Source organism: Apostichopus japonicus, chromosome 3 (genome assembly GCF_037975245.1).
Source record: "Apostichopus japonicus isolate 1M-3 chromosome 3, ASM3797524v1, whole genome shotgun sequence".
Classification (NCBI taxonomy): Eukaryota; Metazoa; Echinodermata; class Holothuroidea; order Aspidochirotida; family Stichopodidae; genus Apostichopus; species Apostichopus japonicus.
Genome location: NC_092563.1, coordinates 10,457,110 through 10,483,454, shown reverse-complemented (window position 1 = coordinate 10,483,454; position 26,345 = coordinate 10,457,110). Strand labels below are relative to the sequence as shown.

The 26,345-nt window shown below is 36.5% G+C and overlaps 1 protein-coding gene and 1 long non-coding RNA gene across 3 annotated transcripts in view; one reads left to right on the top strand and one right to left on the bottom strand.

Moving 5' to 3' along the window:
- Positions 1-26,345, top strand: part of LOC139962947 (uncharacterized protein C18orf63-like) — a 70,686-nt gene that overhangs the window by 14,590 nt on the left and 29,751 nt on the right. The gene's annotated exons all lie outside the window — the stretch shown is intronic.
- LOC139958424 (uncharacterized) lies at positions 15,402-20,500 on the bottom strand. The gene is made up of 3 exons (XR_011789783.1): positions 20,242-20,500; positions 17,276-17,391; positions 15,402-16,385 (listed from the first exon to the last, which is right to left on the bottom strand). It is a non-coding gene; the product is annotated as an uncharacterized lncRNA (long non-coding RNA).

The window sequence follows — 26,345 nt, the reverse complement described above, 5'->3', positions numbered from 1 at the left end:
GTTTGCAAGCTATTGAGATATCTAAATTTTGTAATCGAAGTGCTTCCCTTACTCTTCATGCTGATCGATTAAAAGAATTAAAATTATTCACTGTTATTCGTGCTTGTAAAATTACTCTGCTTACTCATATTTCGAACTTGCCTTTTTCTGAGGGTATCTGCACCAATGAGTTAAAAATTGCTAAGGTCTTTCCTGATAAAAATCCTGTGGAGCCTAAATAGTTTCAAATTACCGACCTGTTTCAGTTTTACATGCGTTTGGCACAGTTATTCACCACCAGATTTTACTTAATAAATTATATAGATATGGAGTTCGGGTTGTGGCACTCAAATTGTTTCAACTGTATCGTACAAATGGGGGAACAGTTTGCTCGTTTTAACGCAATGACTGTACTCTTCAAATATGAATATTGGCGTATTGCAAGGTTCCATATTGGGTCCTCTGCTTTTCACATTAAATACCAATGGTATTAATCTAAGTCATCACGTGTCCTTCAGTTTATATTATTTGCCGACGACATAACTGTATATTATAATAGTCTCGATGTTAACGAAGCCCTTTCAATTGCATATTTGGAATTAAATCACGATCTGACAGCTTACAAAAAAAACCCATCTAGAAATAATAATAACACAATGCTAGTGGTAATAAATAATATCAAAGGTGAAAATCAAATGTTTACACTAAGCCTTACGAGTACCGCAATTAACAAAAGTAATTGTACACAATTTGTAGGCGGTTAATTGATAATAAGCTCTCTTAGCAGGATCACAGAAGCAATGTTGCAGACTCTGCTTGTTGTTGGTATCATCAACAGATTAAAGTAGTACATCCCTAGATGAATGTTGTTAAAGTTCTAAGATTCGATACAGTAAGTTACTGTCGCGTATTCTTTCATGTGGCAATTGTGTACACTCCTTACACCGACTAGACTCTTTAAACTGAAAAAAGGACGGCGGTCCAGATTACTGCATTTCAGTGAGTACTCTGTATCAACTTTTCATCCCTTTCATTTCGAAGTTGTGTATTATATCAGCCTCAGAAGAGTGTTTTTTTAGGAGATCAACAAAATCACTGAGATTTTAGAGATCAGCTTTATTTGCCCCAATTATAGCACGATATAGCTAGGAAGTTTTGTGATTACGTAATCGACCTCAGGCTCTATAATTAGCCTGCATAGCTTCTTTACACCATGAGGCTCTTTGTGTAAACACTGTGGAAATATGTTCATGTCTACAGTGTAGTTAATCATACAGCGTTCACACAAAGACCCTCATACAAGAAAAATATGTGGCAGGAGTTGCATACTAATTGGTCAAAAGAGGTCATTTTACGACCAAGGCAGGTCGATTCCGTAATCTCAAGAAACTTTTCCATGATAGGGTGCTATAGTTGGGGTCTATACAGCAGACCTTTAAACTTGTAAAAAAGTTTAATACTCTTCCACTTCAAACGTGTGATTGGCAGGTTTCCAACTTTAATGAATAGCCCTTTTAGATTCTTGAGTAACAATTTTCAGAAATGGGGAAACCTTGCACAATACAAATTAGAGAAAAATGCTTTCATCCAGGGTTTTTGCCGACAAGGTCACAGCTATGTCCTCTATTAACATTAAAACGGCTGTAAGCAGTAATTAAGATTGCGCAGTTCTTGCACGTGCCACGTGTGTGACAAACAGTACTAAAACTGCCAACAAGACTACGAACACGTTTTTTATGCGATATTTTAAATATTTCGCAACGCAAAGTCTCGCATAATAATTTATAAACGTTGATACCTCTCATTATATTTTGAACTACTTCTGATATGTGATTATCGCGTTACCTAGAGTTGAAAATTTCATATTTGAATTTAGCTACTGGCGGCTGGTAACAGTATTGTAGGTCATGTTCTAGCCTCCTGCCGTCATCGATATCCAGCAGTGCTGTGTCGTTTACACGTTTAAACGTGTTAACGAACGAAACATCGTTTAAACGTTTAATAAAACCTGATGAACGTTTAAACGAAACTATGATATCAACTGAAAATTAAATTACTGGCAAAAATCGCGTATCAATTCCCGTGTTTATTTTGTCTGTACGCGAAATAACAACACAACTTACGATCAGTCGAATCATAAACCGCGAACGTAATCCTACTATTGTTACCCCCGATGTATCCGGCGATATGAGTGGCTAGTATTCACTACATTTCTGATGTATAAATAACAGATTACTCGGCGCTAAAAGTTTCAACGCCACGAGATTACGTAGAGTCTGCAACATCCTGGTACTTTGAGATCTGATTGTTCGCGAACTCGCGAGCTACAGTACGCTCACGTATATGGCAAGTCATGTGGGACAAACACCGCATAATATATACGCGTATTAATTCGAATATATACGCGTATTAATTCAAATATATATGTGTTGTACATGTGTAAAGTTTCGCTTTTTGGAGCGATCTCACGAGCCCGCTGTAGCATTTATCGTTGGTATATGTACACAGCAAGAGCGGAAATGTGTTTTCGTGTATATTCTAATTAATCCGTGCATATGTTGGATTTAATCCCCATATGTATTCTATTTAATACGTGAATATATTCGAATTAATACGTGTATATATTCGAATTAATACGTATATACTCGAATAAATACCCGGATATATTTGGGCCATATGATTGGCTAATAATATAAACGCGTATATATTCCAATTAATACGCGTATAATTTACGATTATATACGCTGATATATTATGCAGTGTTTGTCCCACATGGCTTGCCATACACGTACAACTGGACATATGTACGCGCACAGAAACGTATTAAGACGTATAAACACCTTACCACCTGAAGAAAACCGTCTTTTATCAATTAAAGTACCTTAAAGTACTTTACATTTGATACAAAAGTTACTTCTACAACAGCTTCCAAAAATTTGTGTGTGTCGCAATAGGTTAAGTTTTAACCGCGCACAACTTTCATTACCATCAATATTTTGCATATTACACCAACATTTACACTCGGCGTCCAGATGGCGGGAACATGTACCATCATTTTCAATGTGTTGCGTCGTTCCCATGGTGTGGTGACCTTGGGCAAGTTCGAATGTCGATGACCTACTTATGTTCCGTGACCAACGTCAATGGGAATTGTGTGTGTAAAAACTCCTGTTTTCCACGTGTTATATATATAGAAGTTTTGCGTAAGCGGAGCGAATTTCGGGGCGGCTCCTTGATTGTGAGGAAGCACTTATCTAAAGATCAATATTTGTGAAAAATATCGTAAGGTTTTTCTTCAGAAAATATTTTTGATCAGTTATTGGAATCTCAATGTTTTAAGAAGTACTGGGTCTAAACGTTATCACTGCATTTTGGGGAAGTCAGATCTTCAAGTGCAAAATATTGTTTTTCCCTTTAAAGTTGTCGTGGTTTTCTTGCGAGGTGTATACGGCGTATCTTTCGATGTAGCCTAAGAGGTAGGATCGGCCAAGGCCTACCTAGTCTAAACATGAACCTGATATCCGGTCCGGCCGAACTATCCGGCCGGATAGTGAGCAATTATCCGGTTCCGGTCGGATATTTTTCAAAATCCGGCTGGATCTTTTTCAAAATCTGGTCGGATCTTGTTCAAAATCTGGCCTGAATTATTCCTTAAAAAGGTGTTGGTATTAACTTAAGTCGATGTAAACTATTTCCAAAAATTAATAAAAGCATTCAAAGTAAGGAAAAATTAGGTTTAACATGTTTAATTTAATTTTCTCAATGGTCTGACCCACTGTTTCTAAAGATCAACCAAAATAATACAACTACTGTTATAATATGAAGTTATATACAACAAATACAGTTTGCAGTGAAATAATTTCTTGCAGCCTTCATCAGTTTAATAATATTGTTCAGCTAAAATAGACCATATACTTATCAGTCAAACTACTGTTCCATTGAATCTTTACTTTCCCATTATTGTTGGCATTCATGTTTTCTCTGAATTTTTATGTGTGAAACAATCTCTTATATGGTTAAATACGTCTGAATTGTTTTCAATTCCACAAAAACCACTTCATCTTAAAGTTCATTCTTAAACCTTAAAATAACTTTAATTCTCGTCAAAGACGATTAAATCCAGAGCTGATAATGAAAACAATTTCAAAAGTAACCTTTCTACAGTTATCAAGTATCTTCATAAGTAGTATGCAGTATTTTTGCCAGCAAACAAATTTACATACTGTATCAAGCTTGTCAACAATTATATTGTAGTTATTTTATTAAAGAATGAAGATTTCACCACTTCAAGTAATATTTAATCTCATAAATGGGGTCTTAGTTTCACCTTCTTTATAATATGCGTATACCTCACCTAAGATTTGCTCCTTGTTTCATACTTTTATTTCTTATTAATGATTTTCTCTTGTGTAATGAAAAAATCCGGTTCGGTCCGAATCCGAAAATTTGGATCCGGTGCATCCCTAACCTAGACTACCTAGTCCTCATAGATTGTTACCTTCATTCAACTTAATGCATAACGGGAGGAACTCGTATAAATAGTAACAAATTGGGGCACATTGTCGTAATTAATATAGTTTCCTTGCTAAAGTTGTTGCACTGATTGTATCGATCGTTTGTGCTCCTTGTAGCGCTGTTTTCTTTGTGACTCTTATTCTTATCGGCCTAAGTATATGCTAACTCTGTGGTTGAATATTTTGGAAAGTCATATAATTGGGCTTGGTGCGATTCTGAGTTTACCGACTCTTTCCTTCATCACAGTTTATTCTATCCCATAGAAACAGGGGCAGCGATTTGTTGCAAATATTGTTGGGGGAGGGGGGGGGCATTTGCTTGTGCGCAGGCGCGTAGGATTTTCTAAACCGAGAGGCGCGAATTACTATCAGCGTACAAGAAATTTCTGGTTTCGATAGCCCCCCAGATCACCGGAAAAGGCACTTCTCGGGCTTGAAAATGACCAACCAGATGTACACTTTTGCCTGAGAACCAAGTTTTTCCCAATATTTTTTTTTAACCATAACCTTTTTCAAGATTGTCACCAGTCACACATCATCGCATCTCCTGTGGATCATTGCATTTGTAGGTAGTAATACGTAATGGCCCACCATACCCGTAAGCCCCACTTTTCAAGGTTTTAGTTTGTTTTTATTTGTTCAGAATTTGAATAATAAATTCACTTCAAAACATACCCATAATGTTGCACAAAATTTCATCTACGGACAACCAATATAGCAAAATCCCCTTCAACCCCTCACGAACCAGTCAAAATTGCACGAGTAGAGGGAAGTATGATGAAGAATGTTGGTCAGGGAATTCAGACACAGTCGATTTATTTGTGTACAAATATTAAAACCTCTTATAACGGCTACTATAAAACTTCAATTTCATAAAGAAAATACAAAAAATATGCTTGAGGGTGGGGCGGTCCCCCCCCCCCTTCGCCCCCCTGGCTACAAACCTGCGGTTAGAAATCTTGTAGGAAACAGGCCAAATGGACACCCAGTGAACCCATATCGATGTGGATCATATATAGGATTGTTCTTACACTCAAACACAAGAGATGTACAGACATTATGATAATAAACATGAGTGACAACATGCTATCTGGTCACAGATCACAGAAACGACCACGAAGAGTCATTTACCTCATGCAGCATGTGTTGGATGAAGTTTTAGCCGCCGCCAAATATGATTTGGATAAATAATCTCTCGCATTATTTTTTATTTATAGCCACACACAAAAACTATGCCACCAAATATTGGGGGGATATTAGATACTATATCCCCCACCAAAAATATTGGGGGGACATGTCCCCCCCCCCCCCTCCCAATCGCCGCCTATGCATAGAAGCTCTGCTATGTAACGCGGCTGCGAACACCCTACGTTCACAGATCATACGAGATTGTACGTCTTTACGCGCGTATAATCCCTCTTCAGGGGCACTAAAGCGAAGCCCTAAGCCGCGTAGAAAGTTGCGTACAGAAACGTATAACATCGTATAATCAGGGAGTTGTCATGGAAAGATACAAAATTTAATGAACAATCGGGATGTATATGAAAAGAAGTTATTTTTTTATTACACTTATAACTTGGGTAAAACAGACTAATTATAATTATGCTTTAAAAATAAAGTTATATCACTTCTGTTGAAGGATCTTTGTGTTTCGACATTTTGCAGATTTTCGCGAACGTTTAAACGTAAAATCGGCCGTTAAACGTTTAGGTCTTTAAAGAGGTTATGAAATGAAAAATTTTCATGTCTTAGAATGGTTTATCTACATTACTACAACACCATCCATGCACAACTTTCCGTAAATACGGCTTCAAACGCCAGAAATTCGCTGTCAAAGTATTCCCCAGAGACCTCTCGAGCTGCCACTCGTAAAAAAAAGCAAAGCTGCCCACCGCAGTTCATCTGACGTCATCAAAGGAACCATTTCAGCCAAAGCCGACTCCCCGCTATTTACCGATACGGCGTTACACAGTTTACTACATGTAACCACAACACTCTTCTCATCAATTGAAAATGTCTCTCCCGAATCTTCCGATTCAGAGGAAATCTCTCAGGACATTCGTAAGCTTTGACGAAAATTATTTTCTTGAGGAAGAAGAGGAGGAAATAGTTTTCGAGGGTGATGAAGATAATATCGGTGTTTTTCCCTATCAATTGAGCCCCTTGCAGAAGAATTGTAAAACGATCAGGTGGCCGAGACGCGTCGCTGCCGATCAAAGTCCCCGAGCAGAACGGTTGGACGACCCTGAACCGAAACTGGTCGGTTGAGCATAAACAAAACCACCGTTATTAAGACCATCATATGATTTAAATTATCTCGAATGTCGATGATCCTGCTACTTAACCTCGTAGCGAAGCTTCTAGAATTTTGTGTCTTACAGTGCAAGGAAAATGTGACATTCTGTACATTGCAACCCTATAGTACTAGTAGTGGTAACATGGGTCTAGACCTAACTAATAGACGTTGTATAACAGGCTAGCCAGTGTAATTGTATCATCCAACTGTTACGTAAAATCACAACACAACGCCAGTTTTACCAGAAAAGAAAACTTGCAGATCTAGTATTGATTGTTCTTAAACCAACTGGCTTTAAAATTTGTGCGAAATATTAGGTAACCATAAAAAAAATCGTCATTTGCTGTATCAAGGAGGCCTAGGCTATGGTCATAACAAGTAATTTGGCAACAGTATAGGCCTACAGGCACTCGTAACGTTGTGTATGTGTAGTGTTTTGAGCGAGTCGTGTTCAAATTCTTCGATTTTGTCATCTTTTGGAAAAGCTTGCAGTAGAAATCCGTCTTAACTTGTGGTGGAGCAACCTGATACCACATATCGGCTCGGCATTTTTAACATTTACGAGATAAATTTACGTAAAAACAAACTCCAAACACCAAATCTCAATTACTACGGAGCACTGCAACAGTGTAATGGTGTGTGTTCTCAGACGTTTAAGAATGTAAACATAGCGTCTCGGAAGTGAGCTGAGTTCCTCGACTGACGTCACGCCGCGTTACCGTAAATACAACAATTTTTAGAAAGTTTTTATTACCCTCGAATTTTTGATCGTTTATTCCTCGAGAATGCAAGCTTCGTTTGACACAAATTGGGTATCATTAGAAAGCTACGAGTGTACAGAATACGATGATAAAGAATTTTTTTTTCATTTCATAACCTCTTTAAACGAAAACTCACAGCCCTAATATCTAGCAGACGACGTACGGTACATGTAGTATATGGTAGGCGTAATCCTCTTTAAGTTATTTTGAAGTATGAATAGTGGAACCAAGCCGGGATGACTGCCGTCAACAACTTGGGAAATGCAAAATAATATGGAACGCGAAAAGGACCACAAGTCCACAACATATGATGATGTAAATGATGATCTAATTTTATACGTTCATGTACTAAAAAAGTTACGTTCATGTACTAAACATATACGATGATGTACTAAAAAACTAAGATGTACATAAAAAAATGCGATGCTGTACTAAAAACGTAAGATGTACATCAAAACATATACGATCATGTACCGAAAACTTGTGATAATGAAGATGAAAAAGCGCAAGTGACAAAAAAGTGGCGAATGAATATTCATTATTGTCGTTTGAATACGCGTATGAATATCCATATATAAGTGTCCCTAGGAATATCAAAGTTGATACCGAAGCCCCGCCCCTAATGGTTCTTAATGAGTTTACACTGAATATTCATACTCGTATGCATACGCTACATATAAATATACATACGCGTATACAGACGCCACGTTTTTTTGAACATAACATTATTAGTACATGATCGTATTTGTTTTGATGTACATCGTACGTTTTTAGTACATGATCGTATATGTTTAGAACATGATCGTATACTTTTAGTACATGATCGTATATGTTTGGTACATGATCGTAAATTTTGCTTTAGAGTATCCAGTCAAAACGTCCCTTCACCAAAACGTCCCCGCTTTTTTAAGACCAACACGTCCCGCAGTCAAAACGTCCCCGTGAGTCAAAACGTCCCCGCTTTTATAATCAGTTGGAATGCAAGAGTGGATGTTTCTAGTTTAAATCGAAGAGTAAGGATAAGTATAGTTTAGGTTGAAAACACAGTATTTAGGAGTGGGAAGTGCCGGGTATGAGTGCAGAAAAAAAAATTTTGAGTATAATTTTCTTTGGTAAGATAATATAAATAGAAAAGGGAATGCAAGAGGGCTGTAGTGTAATAGGATTTTTTTAAACACAAGTTGGTTTCCGAATAAATATATACGATATTGAGGGAAGGGAATAAAACTTTTTTTTAATGTACAACAAGTTTCTTTTGGAATATGCGAGACGAGCTGGATGAAAGTAATTTATATTTTTCTACAGCACATACGTCTACTTTTTTTTTTCTGAAGACACTTTATATTTTTGATTTTCGTGATTCTTGGCCTATTTTTCTACCCTTTTCCAGAATTTATTCTGCCTTCTTATTTTTGGATGGTCTAGAAGGGGGACTACGGCTAAAGCCCCCAGCGCCCTCTCCCGTCTCTGCCCTCCCTAATTATAATGATATTTAATACTGTTACTTTGTAATATTATTTGAAAATAACAAAATAAGATAATAAAAGGGAAGGGAATACAAGAGGTTATGAGTTTTTTTTTACTTTTGGAATGAACATATACACGATGTTCCCCCGGTTTTATTCGGTGTCCCTTTGTTTTTGCTATTTCCGAGTACTTTTTTTCCGATATAGTCCTTGATTAATTAATTATAACTTAAAATTAATATATATTCACAATTGTGAATGAATGTGATAGACGGGGACGTTTTGACCAACGGGGACGTTTTGACCAAAAGCGGGGACGTTTTGGTAAAGGGACGTTTTGACTGGTAGGCATTTTTAGTACATGATCGTGTATTTCTAGTACGTGATCGTAAGTTTTCAGTACATGATCGTACAAAATGAGATCATCATTAACATCATCAGGGGCGGATCCAGGGGGGGGGGCCCGGGGGGCCCGGGCCCCCCCTTTTTGAAAATCCTGATTTTTTTTTTTTTTTTTTTTTTTACCGCGTTCGAGGGAAAGTGCCCCATGCGTGATTAGTGGCGTAGCTACGGGGGGCCTGAAATTGCAGACATGAGATCCATATTTTCAGGCTAGGTACATGCTGCTTAGAATACTCGGGAAGTGCCGTTTCCGGCCATCTGGGGGGTTTGTAAAGCCCAAAATTTCTTGTACGCTCCGCGCCAACCGATGATGGCGCTCCGCTTAGATAGTCTTACGTTCAGGCGCGGCTGGACCAGTCAGACCCCCCCCCCTGTCACAAATCCTGCATCCGCCCCTGATATGTCATTGAATATTCCACAAAACAACTTTTTATGTCCACGAAACTGTCGAAACATGATTTTCACTACTGGTAGAGATATAAAATATTGGGAATTCTGAATTTCCTGCAAACATGCGGCTGTGCCTGTTCAATACTCACTACTGTATCGCCTTAAAAAATGATGACTGGAAATAGTTTCTCCAGGACCGTATCGTATCGTGGGTATCGAGTGCGTCTGATATACGAACGTACGTAGTACGTACGTACGTCTATGATGATATGCACTGTACTGTGCTGATAAAAACATAGGTGAATTTCACTCCATGGGAGTGATCACTGAGCACATTCCGGTATAAGAGTGAATTTCCACTCCATTGGAGTAAATCTTAACTCCTAATAGAGTTATATTCACTCATATTAGGAGTAAGGGGTTAACTCCAATAGAGTTAAATTTTACTTTTAATTTGAAGCGCGCCGAGTGATCACTCCAATGGAATGAAATCCACTCATTTGTTTTTAGAGTGTTGCTAGATATAGGAAGAAGAAATTTACATACCAATACATGTTATCGGTTATCGATTGGCACAAAAAGCCAGATTCTGATGACAGCTGCCTCAAGAAACCCAATAAATGGCCTAATAAGCACCGAGCCATCAATGTGGACCATTACCGAAACATCGATGCGTGTTAGTCTTCCACCCCCTTCCTCTAATGCTATTTAAGTCCACATGTGGGCATATCCTGCAAATCTACCGGTAGCCCACAGGGGTTTGAGTTGGGAGAAAGGCCTTGACAGCTTGAAACGACAAATGATGCCAACTTCCCTCAAGTTAAAAGTCTGGCTGAGTTGGCAAGGCCAGTCAGCATGAAAGAGAAAAAACTTTTTTTGCATTTCTGTCACCAAAGTTGCACATCTTTTTGGTTGCTATTTTGCCTCACAGGTGCCATCTCCTGCGATCTGGGGGGTGCTGAAATCTCAAATTTTCTCTGTACGCTCCGCGCCAACCAAGGTGGCGCTCCGCTTAGATAGTAAACTCCGCCCCCCACAAGAAAGAACAGCCCCCCATGGCCCCCCCCCACTCAAAAAATCCTAGCTACGCCACTGTGCGTGTAATTTTTTGTAAAATAAATTTGCAAAAAGAGTACACCATCATTCTGATAAAGTGAAGGTGAGAGGGGCACTCTGACTGCATCAATAGTCTCCATCTGGAAGGGGGCATCCAAGATGAAATGGCCTGGAGTAGCCTGGTAAAAAGTAGTTTGCATCACCACCTACTCCCCAAAGACGTAAATCCCAGCTCATTGCTCGAAATTGCAAATATATGCCCGGCAAACCATGAATACATGATTTATTGGAAATAAATTTTACTCCAAACTTTCACGAAAAGTAGCACCAGATTGCACCGAGGACCTCCATATTTTGTGAAATTTTCCCAAAGGGGAGGGGGGCACCCACTCCCCTTAGACCCCTCCCCCAGGACGACGATTAGGCATTTCCCATCTGGGCCCCCCCTTCGGCGAAATCCTGGATCCGCCACTGATCATCATATGTTGTGGTCCTTTTCGCGTTCCATAAAATCAGGACAGTCTATTGGAATTCAACTGGACGAACTCGTAAAAAAAAAACTTTTTGTTTCTTGTAATGGTATTCTTTTAAGTATTGTTTTAATACATATCGTTGCACTTACCTTCCTGTATGCTATTCAAAACTTCCTCTTCGGAATAATCATGGCGTTTAAAAAACGGCATGTTGGCCCAATTAAAATGAACACAGTTCTAAATTATGCCAACGTGATAGTGTAACGGTTGCACACTTTGAGTAATTTCCCTCCGAAGTTACTCCTACATATCTTGCTCAATATACAGTAGTTTACATAGTTACCGGTATACTAACTACATTTTTTCCAAAAACGAATGTGCGGCTGAGTCTATCAAAAGTGATAAAGATTCAAGCCAAGAATCCTATATGTAAATGATACAGCAAATGTTATGAATTCACCTCTTTGTTTTTATATTCACCCTTTCCGATAGTAAAATACAGACTAGCCTTTATTTTTTCAGCGCAACATTTCCAAAAACTTTTCGGGATATCACACAGTAAGTAAGCACACGTAACTAATTAGGTGACGAAGCGTTGTTAATTGTGCAAGTTTACCACCTAAACAACATTTTGAACGGACACCATGAAATTAAAACCGCACCTCACTTCTTTGTACGATTAAAGTCAAGTTCCCAGGCTAATTCGCCAAAGTCAATAACAGATATGTTCCCTCAATACCGGTCCTTCTGTTCTTGAGAATGAAGTGGTCCGGAGATAAACGTTTAGCAGATGTTACTCTAAACATACTATTGAAGTTCTGATGATTGCCATGAATAAACATATCGTGTAGAAGGAAATACAAGCAAGAACACATGTGTATATGAAATGAGAATGTTGATGATGCTTTGAACGTAAATCCCTTCAATAAGTCACGCCTGGTGTAGTAATTTTACTGTTGTTATTACAATTCAATGCAGCTTGTCTTGCAATCGTCTTAAATTTTGCTACTTCGGCAAAAGTTGCAAAAGGGTTAATTTTAATTTGAGAGAGGGTACACGTTGTCAGTCCGACACGTTTTCAGTCCGAAAATAATATACACGTTTTTAGCCCGAAAAAAAAAACGAGTTTTCAGTTTGACACGTTTTCACTCCGAAAATAAAATCCACGTTCTCAGTCCGACAAAAAACGAGTTTGTTTTCAGTTCGAAAATAAAATACATGTTTTCAGTCCGAAAATAAAATACCCGTTTTCAGTCCGAAAATGAAATACACGTTTTCAGTCCGAAAATGAGACAAACGGTGGCAGCCCGAACTGATAGTAAAGAAATCGATTGAATCTTTTGTATTAAGTCTCACATCACTGGCCTCAACAAAGACTTGGGACCCCTTACCAACTATCAGTTCTACAAACATAGGTAATCCGTTTTTCGCTCCTTAATCCGCTTCCTGTATAGTCATGGTTTATTTGGTTGTAATTCCATGAATGCAATTTACACTTACCTAGCGTCATACTTTCATTGAGTTACATTTTGTACTTTTCATTGTACTCACAATATTGCTGACGAAGGTCCAAGGGGGACCGAAAATTGCAATATATTTTCTAAAACTTTACTCCTTATTTGTCAATTATGAGTCATGTATATATATATATATATATATATATATATATATATATATATATATATATATATATATATATATATATATATATATATATATATATATATATATATATATATATATATATATATATATATATATATATATATAAGTCTTTCTTTGATCATGTTAATTCTTTTCATGACAGCATTAAATTTTCTGTCGAAGTTTCCAAACATCAAATTTCATTCCTAGATGTTCTGGTCAAGTTGGATGGCAATTCCTTAACCACTTCGGTCTATTATAAGCCCACTGATATTCATATGTATTTACACTTTAATAGTTTTCACCCACATAATCTCAAGAGTTCTATTGTTTACAGCCAATGCCTTAGACTTAAACGCATTTGCTCCAACCCATGTGATTTTAAACACCAGGTATCCATATTAACTGGTTATTTCTTGAACGTAGGATACCCCCTTCACCTAATTAGACAGGGTATTTCCAGGGCCGACAAGTTGAGCCGTGAGGACTTATTAAAATACAAGTCTAAAAGTCCCAACACACGCATTCCGTTCGTTACCAGTTACAACCCCCTCATCAAATCTTTCATTTGCTCCATCAAACAGGAATTTGCTGTATTTCAAGACGATCAGTCTGTAGGAGAATCGTTTAAGGTACCCCCACCCCTCCATGCTAGCATTTCGTCAACCCCCCCAACCATAAATTTCTTCTCACTTCCTCCAGACTTCCCCGCTCAGTTTCCACCTCCGCAGGCAATTTTCCTTGCGGTAAACCTAGATGCCAAATATGCCCCCATATTACCCCAGGCACCGTGGTCAAGTTTCCCAATGTTGACTTTAGTCTTAGACCCCCTTCCCTCTCTTGTGATTCTATTAATGTTATTTACATTTTCTATTGTGTACTTTGCAAAGAGGGCAATTATGTAGGTGAAACAGGCTCCCGATTCCGCTTACGTTTTAATAATCACAAAAAATCTATTCGTGATAATTTTGCAGGATTCCCAGTGTCCGAACATTTCAATCTTCATGGTCATTCTCTAAAAAACCTAAAATGTATTTTAATTGCCTCGAACTTCAAATCAACTACTGAACGTAAACATAAAGAAATCGATTGGATCTTTCGTATTAAGTCTCACATCACCGGCCTCAACAAAGACTTGGGACCCCTTAACAACTACCAGTTCTACAAGCATATGTAATCCGTTCTTTGCTCCTTAATCCGCTTCCTGTATAGTCATGGTTTATTTGGTTTTAATTCCATCATTGCAACTTACACTTATCTAGCGTCATACTTTCATTGTGTCACATTTTGTACTTCTCATTCGACTGCCAAGTATTGTTGACGAAGGTCCCAGGGGGACCGAAAATTCCAATATATTTTCTAAAACTTACTCCTTATTTGTCAATTATGAGTCATATCTTATTTCTCTGGTTTTCTCTAATAATAATAATAATAATATATATATATATATATATATATATATATATATATGACACTTATTACGAAAGATTCAATCGATTTCTTTACTATCAGCTCGGGCTGTCACCGTTTATTGGTGATACTATGGCATTAAAACTGCTTTCATTCCCCAACTGAAAACGTGTATCTCATTTTCGGACTGAAAACGTGTATTTCATTTTCGGACTGAAAACGTGTATTTTATTTTCGGACTGAAAACTTGTAGGACTGAAAACTTGTCGGACTGAAAGCTTGTTGGACTGAGGGGTGTACCCCATCTCTCTTCCACCGCCTCTCTCTCTCTATCTTTCTATCTCTCTATCTATTCTATAAATTAGTTGGTAACGGTAACATCGTAAACTATATGTTGAACATGATGAGATGGAGTATTTTGGGGGTATATTACTCCTAGTGTGAGGACCGGACCACTCCAGTTTTTTTCATGGGAACATAGCTAATGAGTAGTTAAACAACTGTAGAAAGTTTGAGAAAGATTGTATGAGGCAAAACAAGACTCAGCCGCACATTCGTTTTGAAGAAAATTTAATGTTTATACCGGTAACGGTGTAAACTGTGTTGAACATGATAAGATTGAGTAACTTTGGGGGTTCATTACTCCTAGTGTGAGGACCGGACCACTCCAGTTTTTTCATGGGAACATAGGTAATGAGTAGTTAAACAACTGTAGAAAGTTTGAGAAAGATTGTATGAGGCAAAACATTTTTATAGACTCAGCCGCACATTCGTTTTGAAGAAAATTTAATGTTTATACCGGTAACGGTGTAAACTGTGTTGAACATGATAAGATTGAGTAACTTTGGGGGTTCATTACTCCTAGTGTGAGGACCGGACCACTCCAGTTTTTTATGGAAACGTAGCTAATAAATTGTTAAACATATGGTAAAAGTTTGAGAAAGATTGTATGAGGCAAAACATTTTTATAGACTCAGCCGCACATTCGTTTTGAAGAAATTTAATGTTTACCCAGCAAACACAATAACGTTTTAAAAATATCAGGAAAACGTTTGGTCAAACGGTATGAAAATGTTTTGGAATAACGTTATAATAACGTTAAATGTTGAGTCTTAGAAATAGCGGGAAAACGTTTTAAAATGTTTTGTTCCAATATCATCACACCGTTTTTATAACGTTTTCATGATGTTTAGATGAAATATTTTAAAACGTTTTCCCGCTATTTCTAAGACTCAATATTTTACGTTATTATAACGTCTTTTAAAGACATTTTCATAACATTTGACCAAAACATTTTCCTGATATTTTCATATAACGTTTACCTAACATTTGATCAAAACGTTTACTTGATATTTTAATATAACGTTAATAAAATATCCGACGAAACGTTTGGAAAATATTATGTTAACGTTTATAGCAAATGTTATGATAACATTATTTCAAAATGTCATCAAAATGTCTTGGAAATGATCGGATGACAGCGACAATACGTTATTAGATATCCCCATAACCCCGCCCCCCCCCCCTTTACCTCACATCTGGGTCGTATGTGTCTCACCTCTTCCCCTGGCCATGCGCAGCTCGGAACTGACAGTAGGTACCCGAAAATTCTGGCAGCGGGATGCTAGGTCACTGTGGCGTGACAACCGGCGCTCTTGCGAACACAAAGGGGCGGTACTTGAGCTTGAGCTACTTGGTAGCTTGAGCTACTGGAACTACTTAGTGATTGTCGCTGAACTCCCACCCCGATTAGCAAGATAATAAGTCAAATATAAGAGACATTATTTATGTTCAATGTAAACATGTTTATTTCTGACAACACATACTAGAACACTAGAATATTACTAGAAGAGCAAATACAAAAACAGACAACAAAATCTGAGAAAACAATACTAGAACGATGAGGGTTCAATCGCTGGAGTTGCTGGTCACTCATCTGATTCAACCTCAGATTCATACACCTGTGTGTTCCTCTTTTGTGCCACTTGTGATTTCTATAAGATATGGAGAACAATGGTAATATATTTTTATTAAAAATCTTATACATGCATGCAGTTACTGGTGGTTCCATCTACACAAGGATGTGCTTAACACATACATCATCCTGTTTATTTAACATGAACAATTAGGGTTACCTTTCTCATATAGTTGCTGCCTCCTGGCATATTAATTAGGGCATTTCTGAGAACTTATACACATAAACTGGTGATTTTTTTTAGCCTAACACACTGTAGCATAGGCGAATTTAAGGCCTAAAACTATATTTTTTTAAATCTTCAAACGATGTCAATTTCTGTTCGGATCGTTTTATACACAAACTGGTTAATTTTATAGCCTGACACCCTGTAGCATAGGCGAATTTAAAGCCTATACGTATATTTGAAATCTTCAAACGATGTCTTTTTTTATTCTCATCATTTTATACACATAAACTGGTGAATTTTATAGCCTAACACACCATAGCATAGGCTATTTTAAAACATATATATACATATACTATCCCCCAAAAGGGCACCTTGATTCCACAACAATATGGCGTATCGCTTTGCGATGATGCCTTTGACAGAATGTTCTGTCACATAAATTTAGCACACCCACATCTAACATTTTGCCTCAGGGTGCTATCTCCCCAAGTCCAAATCTGAGGGGGTGGGGAATGGTGGTTACTCCAGATTTGGCCGGTAAAAAAACGGTATTTGATGATAATTTTTCAGAACATTTTGCAGATATCACTCTTCTGCTCTGCCATGCAGAACCAAGTGCATTAAGTTTGTGCCGAGTCATTTGTTTTTTAACAATATTGTTCCACTCACATCTACACAAACACTAAGTGCTTTAGAGACATGATCTTGTTTATTTCATTAATATAAACAATTCCAATTACCTTTCTCATGTAGTTGCTGCCTCCTGGCATATTTCTCCTGGCATTTCTAAGAACTTCACCGATTTCAAACAAGAAATCGCTCCTCTTCCCATTTTTGATGCATTTCCTTAGTGCTTCTGTACAAATGAAAGGAAACAAGTATTAAACATCTGTTTGAAAAAAATTGGCTAACATATTTTATACATACCCGTACCCATACTCATGAGTCTGTACTGGTACCCATACTCACAGTTTCATTTTCCTTGGACCCGTACTTACAGTATAGGCCATTACCCATACCCGTACTCATGAGCCTGTACCCATGGGTCCAGCACTTGTAGTGCTGTTTAATATGTATGCAATGTAAATTTTATGACACATAAATATACTCAGTGACAGATCGATATATTTTTGTTTGTACATGTAAACCTGGGGACACTATGGTATATACACAGTTGGATGACTTTTTCAGGTTAATTTCAAAACTTGCCAGTGGGAGAATATCGGGCAACCTGGAACCAGGGTTGTTGATTTTTTTTTTTTAAATCAGATTTTTTTTAATTTAAATCAGATTTTTTTAAATTTTGCAATAATCAAAAGTTCAATTTCCTCTCAAATGTTACCTAAATCTTCCTTAAACACCTATACCCACCCATATTACATACGAGCAGTCAGCCCAATGCTTTAATTTGATTTCCAGACAATCAACGGAAGTCATGCTGTCTTGTATATATTATTTCACAATTAGGCCCTATATCCCCCACTAAGGGGCCAATGAAACCAATTTCCCTTTGTTGAACACAGACACTTGTTTGTACCCAATGAGCTACTTCACAACCATAGTTTATGCAATCTACTGTCTATACACAGGAAGTTAATTTATTCATGATACTCAACCCCAGTAAGGTTTGATTGGGGGTATTATAGGGAATTGTATTCTATGTGGTAGTTGACACTTCACTCTGAATAGGGAGTACCACAGAAGAAGTGTGCATGGGCTCATACTAGGCTATATATCTTTAAGTGCACCCAATTCAGTATTATCCAAGCTCACATACTTCATTGAGTCTCTATCAAACAGGTCAACTAGAGGGGATTCTTGCAGGCAATTTCTAGAATTGTTCAATTTGTTTTAGTACGATGGGACACATGCCATACCAGTGTGACAGGATTTTTCTCACTGAAAATACCTCCCACCCCCGGGGGGAATAAAACAGGTTTAATACAAGTTCATTTGTTTGATAAAAGTTTGAATAAAGTTCCACTAAAGCAAGAGACTCGGCTCTTTCCTTTCTACAATCAAGACTATTTGCTTTGGTATTTAATTATACGAGTTTCATTATTGCAGTTTAATCAGTGCCATGGGCTATATATTACATATATATGGGACAGATATTACTGGGATTTACTGAAGTTGCTTTGATACTTGATTGAGACTCTACTTTAATACGAATTGTTTGATTTCAGAGATTAAGCTGACCACAATTCAACTTTTCCTGCCAAGAATTAGAAAATTGATATCTTCCTTGGCTGGATATATGCTACTGAATACAAATGGTGAAAGTTGCATCTTATATACTCTTTTACAATGGATTACAAGAGGATGGGACAGGATGTTACTCTGTCTACATAAACAGTGGTTAAGCTGCTGTGAAGCTGACCACACATCCTGCTGAAGATTACATAATAATAGGTGCACAAACAGGTGTAGGGTTTTGGTTGTAGAAAGTTACACTAGAGGTTACAGTGTGGATGATCTCCTGGAACTAATAAGTTGGAGGTTTCTGAGAGGTGTGATGTAAGAACTTCCTGTCTGTGCTACTAGCTAAGATATTGTCAATATGTTCCTAGGGTAAGGGGAAGGTGAGATAACAGTAAAATGCTCTCTGTTACAATTGTTACAGGAAACTCAGTTAGATGATGCTCCTGTTTGGAAACAATTATATCGATGTCAAAGCAGATATGTCTTGAGAAAATTTGTACCTTTGAACCAAGAAAATTATGTTCTAACTCATTCAATTTATCTGCAAATGTTCTGGTTAAAAATAAAAGGGCTGGGACCATTTAATAAAAAAACAAAGAAATTAGCTTCTTCTATACTGTATTATTCAATAGGATATTAGTGTTACATATCACTGGAACATTTTAAGCTACGCCTGACATGGACCAATTTCTTGACAAATCTTGTACCGATACCCCAAAAAAGTTATAAACAAACTCAAACAAGTCATCTACACATGAATGTTCTGATTGCAAACCATTGCAAACCAGGGTCCGAACCATTTTCAGAAAGGTAAAAAATATAAAACTGACAAAGAAATATGCACATTACAAAATCGAGCCCTAACTTTTGGCGGCCATTTAAGTCGGCTGTCTGAACTTAGCAACAATGGACGTTATTGGCTCGATGTAATAATGCGTGCACCTGTTTCCAACAACATGTACAGTACCCTAACCTATAACACTAAAACCAACTTTGTTGTTTATTTTCTGTACTAATAATCAAATCAAACAGTAAAAAAAGGAATAAAAATAGTGTGAAATATATCTAAACCCTAACCTGTAATATAATCACCCACATTTTCTTTGCAAGGTTTAACCAAAATCAGGTAGCCTATGCCTGGCCTACACATTATTAAATAACAAGCCCCAATCTCTTTGGTTTTCCTGTACAAAAAGTAGCCCTAGCCTATATAAATTTTCCTAAAATGTTGAAACTTTCACAATTAATGTCTGCTAAGCTGACCTATAAAAGGGTGAACTTTGTTTCATACAGGTATTTTTTTAAGCTTGAAAATTCCCTCTGATCCTCTTACGTGTCCGAACTTCGCAGGGTCCATCATACAAAATACGTGATAACGTGCATATCGTGGTAGGGTAGGCTAGGCCTGTAACGTTAGTGGTACACCTTAAGTTAATGCTTTAAGCCTATACTATAGTACGGTAGGCTGATTTTGCATTATTTATGAAAAATACAATAAACTTACCTAATTATTTCTTGTTTTCGATAGACTTACTCCTAACTCCTGATGAAAAGTATCAAAGAATCTGGATAATTCACAGACTTGAATGAGTAATTCTTACTGCAGTAACTAGAGCAGTACGGGCTTGAAGTTGAACTTTGAAGTTGAAGGCAAAGTTGGCAGAGTTGGCAAAGTTGATGGCAAATGAGCAAATCAGCGTAACCAGCGGCACATGCCAAAAAACGCTAGATTTGCAAAAGTAAAATCCCAGAAAACGCTAGATATAGATATGAATGCTCATGTAATGTAGCCTGTTACCTCAATCACAAATTGCACTTACTTATATGATAGACATTGCTATGAATATGATTATTTTAAACAAACTTCAAGTCATAATGGCTCAGAATCATAACAAAACAACTGAAGAATCAACAAAAATACAACTAATTCAGACGATTCTCGTCTCAATCCGCGGTAAGGCTGTGTACGTAGTGTATACATAAACTCACAAAATGGCCCACAGTTCCGCTCCTCACGTTTACTACATGCAAACGTACGCCTCAGCTGTACGTACGTTCTGCATTATTCATTTTAAATATATCGACCGCGATAACATTGTGTAAAAGTAACATATAAATAGCGGTTCAAGTGTACTGCGAAGCGGGAATTTCACCTCGAATGTTTCGGATACGGTCATTTTTTGGGAACCATCAATTTTGATACGAAAAAACGTACGCTAGGACACCAGAAAAATCTAAAACACGCTAAATCTAGTGTAAAACGCTAAAGCTGGTAACACTGGTGGTAATGGCTTTAAATTTACCGCGTATACGTCGTACGTACGAGATTTTTTTTTTTAACCAATCAAATTCCTGGAATTCATACATGTGACACTAAGTTTGAAACTAAGTTTGAATCTTTTTACTTCTATTTCGGGATTATGAAAGAACATGCTCCATTAATATTAACCCTTGGGAACCTAACCGAAACCTATAATCATAACTTATTTTAAACGTATCTGTGATTAACCACGGTAGTCTAATTATTATAAACGTATCTATGATTAAACACGACTGCAAACCGCGGCCGCTTCAAGTGATGCTCAGTGGAGCGTGACCTGACGGTCTGACGTCACTCCCTAATGCGGATAAGGGTTATTATAAACGTATCTGTGATTAATCACTATCACGTGATCTACCACAGATACGTTTATAATAATTAGACTACCGCGATTTATCACGACAGTCTAATTATAAACATTATGATATAACGTTTTAAAAAAACATTATTGAAACATTTTAAAGATATTTTGTAATGCAAAACGTTATAAAATGTTTTTAAAACGTTTTTAATATAACAGTTTGTGAACCTATTTGAATCAATTTGAGGATGCAGGCAATGATTGTTTTTAGTTTTTTTTTTGCGTATATACCAACAACGCATAATTTTATCTGACTTCATTAGGAAACTAGATATTTGAACAACATTTTGATATAATGTTGTAGGTAAAACATTTTTTAAACATTTTAAAAACATTTTCTTACAAATGTTATTGTATAACGCATTGAAAACATCATGATATCACGTTTTAAGAAAATATTATTGAAACATTTAAAGATATTTTGTGATGCAAAACGTTATAAAAATGTTTTTAAAACGTTTTTAATATAAAAGTTTGTGAACCTATTTGAATCAATTTGAGGATGCAGGCAATGTTTGTTTTTAGTCTTTTTTTATAATTTGATTGCGTATATACCAACAATGCAAACTTTTATCTGACTTCATTAGAAAATATTTATATGATATTTGAACAACATTTTGATATAATGCTGAAGGTAAAACATTTTTTAAACATTTTAAAAACATTTTCTTACAAATGTTATTGTATAACGCATTGAAAACATTATGATATCACGTTTTAAGAAAATATTATTGAAACATTTTAAAGATATTTTGTGATGCAAAACGTTATAAAAATGTTTGAAAACGTTTTTAATATAAAAGTTTGTGAACCTATTTGAATCAATTTGAGGGTGCAGGCAATGTTTGTTTTTAGTCTTTTTTATTTAATTTTATTGCGTATGTACCAACAATGCAAACTTTTATCTGACTTCATTAGAAAATATTTATATGATATTTGAAAAACATTTTGATATAGTGTTGTAGGTAAAACATTTTTAAAACATTTTAAAACATTTTCCTCAATGTTATTGTATAACAAATTAAAAACATTATGATATAACGTTTTAAGAAAATATTATTATAACATTAGGAAGATATTTTATATAGCAAGACGTTTTAAAAATGTTTTTAAAATATTATTATTAACATGCAAGTTTATTAGCATATTTGAATCACATTTGATGAAGTGCCATTGTTTTCGTAGTTTTAATGCATCATATACCCACAATGCATATTTCCATCTAATTAACGTTAGAATATATTTTTATGATATTTTAACAACATTTTGAAATAATATTGAAAACAAAACATTTTTTAAACATTTTTAAAACATTTTTATGTTATAAAATAACATCATGATAACGTTATATAATATAAAAATGTTTTGTTATAACGTTTCTACGATCTTTTAAAAATGTTATGATAATGTTATGTGTTTGCTGGGTATACCGGTAACGGTGTAAACTGTGTTGAACATGGTAAGATTGAGTAACTTTGGGGGTCTATTACTCCTAGTGTGAGGACCGGACCACTCCAGTTTTTTCATGGGAACATAGCTAATGAGTAGTTGAACAACTGTAGAAAGTTTGAAAAAGATTGTATGAGGCAAAACATTTTTATAGACTCAGCCGCACATTCGTTTTGAAGAAAATTTAATGTTTATACCGGTAACGGAGTAAACTGTGTTGAACATGATAAGATTGAGTAACTTTGGGGGTCTATTACTCCTAGTGTGAGGACCGGACCACTCCAGTTTTTTCATGGGAACATAGCTAATGAGTAGTTAAACAACTGTAGAAAGTTTGAAAAAGATTGTATGAGGCAAAACATTTTTATAGACTCAGCCGCACATTCGTTTTGAAGAAATTTAATGTTTATACCGGTAACTGTGTAAACTGTGTTGAACATGGTAAGATTGAGTAACTTTGGGGGTCTATTACTCCTAGTGTGAGGACCGGACCACTCCAGTTTTTTCATGGAAACGTAGCTAATAAATTGTTAAACATATGGTAAAAGATTGAGAAAGATTGTATGAGGCAAAACATTTTTATAGACTCAGCCGCACATTCGTTTTGAAGAAAATTTAATGTTTATACCGGTAACGGAATAAACTGTGTTGAACATGATAAGATTGAGTAACTTTGGGGGTCTATTACTCCTAGTGTGAGGACCGGACCACTCCAGTTTTTTCATGGGAACATAGGTAATGAGTAGTTAAACAACTGTAGAAAGTTTGAGAAAGATTGTATGAGGCAAAACATTTTTATAGACTCAGCCGCACATTCGTTTTGAAGAAAATTTAATGTTTATACCGGTAACGGAGTAAACTGTGTTGAACATGATAAGATTGAGTAACTTTGGGGGTTCATTACTCCTAGTGTGAGGACCGGACCACTCCAGTTTTTCATGGAAACGTAGCTAATAAATTGTTAAACATATGGTAAAAGTTTGAGAAAGATTGTATGAGGCAAAACATTTTTATAGACTCAGCCGCACATTCGTTTTGAAGAAATTTAATGTTTATACCGGTAACGGTGTAAACTGTGCTGAACATGGTAAGATTGAGTAACTTTGGGGGTCTATTACTCCTAGTGTGAGGACCGGACCACTCCAGTTTTTTCATGGGAACATAGCTAATGAGTAGTTAAACAACTGTAGAAAGTTTGAAAAAGATTGTATGAGGCAAAACATTTTTATAGACTCAGCCGCACATTCGTTTTGAAGAAAATTTAATGTTTATACCGGTAACGGAGTAAACTGTGTTGAACATGATAAGATTGAGTAACTTTGGGGGTCTATTACTCCTAGTGTGAGGACCGGACCACTCCAGTTTTTTCATGGGAACATAGCTAATGAGTAGTTAAACAACTGTAGAAAGTTTGAAAAAGATTGTATGAGGCAAAACATTTTTATAGACTCAGCCGCACATTCGTTTTGAAGAAATTTAATGTTTATACCGGTAACGGTGTAAACTGTGTTGAACATGGTAAGATTGAGTAACTTTGGGGGTCTATTACTCCTAGTGTGAGGACCGGACCACTCCAGTTTTTTCATGGAAACGTAGCTAATAAATTGTTAAACATATGGTAAAAGATTGAGAAAGATTGTATGAGGCAAAACATTTTTATAGACTCAGCCGCACATTCGTTTTGAAGAAAATTTAATGTTTATACCGGTAACGGAGTAAACTGTGTTGAACATGATAAGATTGAGTAACTTTGGGGGTCTATTACTCCTAGTGTGAGGACCGGACCACTCCAGTTTTTTCATGGGAACATAGCTAATGAGTAGTTAAACAACTGTAGAAAGTTTGAAAAAGATTGTATGAGGCAAAACATTTTTATAGACTCAGCCGCACATTCGTTTTGAAGAAAATTTAATGTTTATACCGGTAACGGAGTAAACTGTGTTGAACATGATAAGATAGAGTAACTTTGGGGGTCTATTACTCCTAGTGTGAAGACCGGACCACTCCAGTTTTTTCATGGGAACATAGCTAATGAGTAGTTAAACAACTGTAGAAAGTTTGAAAAAGATTGTATGAGGCAAAACATTTTTATAGACTCAGCCGCACATTCGTTTTGAAGAAAATTTAATGTTTATACCGGTAACGGTGTAAACTGTGTTGAACATGATAAGATTGAGTAACTTTGGGGGTCTATTACTCCTAGTGTGAGGACCGGACCACTCCAGTTTTTTCATGGAAACGTAGCTAATAAATTGTTAAACATATGGTAAAAGATTGAGAAAGATTGTATGAGGCAAAACATTTTTATAGACTCAGCCGCACATTCGTTTTGAAGAAAATTTAATGTTTATACCGGTAACGGAGTAAACTGTGTTGAACATGATAAGATTGAGTAACTTTGGGGGTCTATTACTCCTAGTGTGAGGACCGGACCACTCCAGTTTTTTCATGGGAACATAGCTAATGAGTAGTTAAACAACTGTAGAAAGTTTGAAAAAGATTGTATGAGGCAAAACATTTTTATAGACTCAGCCGCACATTCGTTTTGAAGAAAATTTAATGTTTATACCGGTAACGGAGTAAACTGTGTTGAACATGATAAGATAGAGTAACTTTGGGGGTCTATTACTCCTAGTGTGAAGACCGGACCACTCCAGTTTTTTCATGGGAACATAGCTAATGAGTAGTTAAACAACTGTAGAAAGTTTGAAAAAGATTGTATGAGGCAAAACATTTTTATAGACTCAGCCGCACATTCGTTTTGAAGAAAATTTAATGTTTATACCGGTAACGGTGTAAACTGTGTTGAACATGATAAGATTGAGTAACTTTGGGGGTCTATTACTCCTAGTGTGAGGACCGGACCACTCCAGTTTTTTCATGGGAACATAGCTAATGAGTAGTTAAACAACTGTAGAAAGTTTGAAAAAGATTGTATGAGGCAAAACATTTTTATAGACTCAGCCGCACATTCGTTTTGAAGAAAATTTAATGTTTATACCGGTAACGGAGTAAACTGTGTTGAACATGATAAGATAGAGTAACTTTGGGGGTCTATTACTCCTAGTGTGAGGACCGGACCACTCCAGTTTTTTCATGGGAACATAGCTAATGAGTAGTTAAACAACTGTAGAAAGTTTGAAAAAGATTGTATGAGGCAAAACATTTTTATAGACTCAGCCGCACATTCGTTTTGAAGAAAATTTAATGTTTATACCGGTAACGGAGTAAACTGTGTTGAACATGATAAGATAGAGTAACTTTGGGGGTCTATTACCCCTAGTGTGAAGACCGGACCACTCCAGTTTTTTCATGGGAACATAGCTAATGAGTAGTTAAACAACTGTAGAAAGTTTGAAAAAGATTGTATGAGGCAAAACATTTTTATAGACTCAGCCGCACATTCGTTTTGAAGAAAATTTAATGTTTATACCGGTAACGGAGTAAACTGTGTTGAACATGATAAGATAGAGTAACT